We start from the raw sequence: 1,959 nt of genomic DNA, 5'->3' as shown, positions 1-1,959 counted from the left end.
TTAGAGAGAAATATTCTACTTTTTACTCCGCTACATTCACCTAGTTTAGTTAGTAGTTACTAGTTACTTTAGTTACTCCACTACATTCATCTGACAGCTTTAGTTACTAAGTTACTTTTAGTTAATAGTTACTTTAGTTACTCACACTACATTCATCTGACAGCTTTAGTTACTAGTTACTTTCTACTAGTTACTTGTAGTTACTCCCACTACATTCTATGACAGTTTTCAGTTACTAGGTACTTAGTTACTCCACTACATTCATCTGACAGCTGCAGTTACAAGTGTACTTTAGTACTAGTTACTTTAGTCTACACTACATTCAATGACAGCTTTAGGTACTAGTTACTCAGTTACTCCACTACATTCATCTGACAGCTTTAGAGAATAGTTATTTAGTTAATAGTTACTTAGCTACCCACTACATTCATGGACAGCTTTTTTAGTTACTAGTTACTCAATTACGCCACTACAATTCATACGACAGCTTTAGTTACTAGTTACTTTAGTTACGTAGTACTTTAGTTACTAGGTACTTTAGTTACTAGTTACTTCAGTTACCCACTACATCATCTGACAGCTTTAGTAATTAGTTACTAGTTACTAGTTACTTTAGTTACTCCACTACATCATCTGACAGCTTCAGTTACAAGTTACTTTAGTTACTAGTTACTTTAGTGACTCCACACATTCATTGACAGACTTAGTTACTAGTTACTAGTTACTCCACTACATGCATCTGACAGTCAGTTACTAAGTTACTAGTTACTTCAGTTACTCCACTACATTCATCTGACAGCTTCAGTTACTAGTTAAGTAAAGGATCTGAATGCTTCTTCACTGTCTATGTAAAGTGTGAGAAAACAGTGGTGTACAGACATGAAGTCTTACAAGTCTTGTTTCGTCCGACTAACAGTGAAAAAACTCAGACATTCTACTTTTTTTTTTTCCCATTTCATTACTTTTTATAAAATCTAAAACACTCACTACCCTGGATCAACCTGAACACAATGTTCTCGGTTTCAGCCAATCAAAAGCTCCTCCACTGCATCAATGGACAACGGACAGCCGATTCAGGAGTCCAGAACTCCCACACTCCACTCTGCTCACTGGTTATGTACATGCCATTGATAAGTTCTCACACGCCGTTTCAATTACCCATAATTCAAACGGAATTTAAGACAGTTCAAGCCACTTTAAAGCTCTTTCTGTAAACTTATAACAAGTTGAAGTTGTTGTGACTTTATTGCCCAAGTTGTTCTTAGTCATCATCCATCTCCTTTGTACCCAGCCTCCATAAGGGCCCCTTCCCCTGATTGGTCAGCACATTTGAGCCATTTTAAAATTGATCTTTTCATATTTTTACCATTCCGCCCTTCTCCGCCTCATATTTTGCACTCGCAAGGGATCCCTCTGGGGAGAATAATTCTGTCCTCACCCCCGCTGCTGATCTACTGCTGCTCTCCGATCCCACTCTTCTTCTTCGGGACCTGTCCAAGTTACATTTCATCCAGTCTTACTTCCTTTTTTAATTGAGATTTTATTAAACCATTCATCATTTTCCCGTAGAGGTTTTATCTATCTATCTATCTATCTATATATCTATCTATTCATCCATCCGTCCATCCATCCATGTGGATACCTTAACATAATATTAAGAGGGTTTTAAATGACCCATCCTCAAACCGGGTATCAGGGTATGAATAATGAAAGAAAAAGGAGCTCAAAGTCCTTTGCACAGGAAGGAAAATGAAATACAATATGACAAAGAATAATAATAAAGTGGCAACATCTTAACATCAAAGCACAAAAATGTATAATAACGTGATTGAAAGTTCATAAGAACAAGATAATTCATGAATAGAGGTTATGAAGCCATAAATGAACTTAGAATGACAGTATTAACACTATGGACACAGAGACAAGAGAGACGTAGCGCAGTCATCTGCAGACGCCCCC

The 1,959-nt window shown here is 37.0% G+C and overlaps 1 protein-coding gene across 2 annotated transcripts in view; it reads right to left on the bottom strand.

Annotated features, from left to right (window-relative positions):
• kcnh5b (potassium voltage-gated channel, subfamily H (eag-related), member 5b) overlaps positions 1 to 1,959 on the bottom strand; it is a 196,240-nt gene that overhangs the window by 170,643 nt on the left and 23,638 nt on the right. The window lies entirely within an intron of this gene.

Source organism: Etheostoma spectabile, chromosome 20 (genome assembly GCF_008692095.1).
Source record: "Etheostoma spectabile isolate EspeVRDwgs_2016 chromosome 20, UIUC_Espe_1.0, whole genome shotgun sequence".
NCBI classification, from domain to species: Eukaryota; Metazoa; Chordata; class Actinopteri; order Perciformes; family Percidae; genus Etheostoma; species Etheostoma spectabile.
The sequence above is the reverse complement of the archived record's forward strand: the minus strand, read 5'-3'. Positions and strand labels throughout refer to the sequence as shown.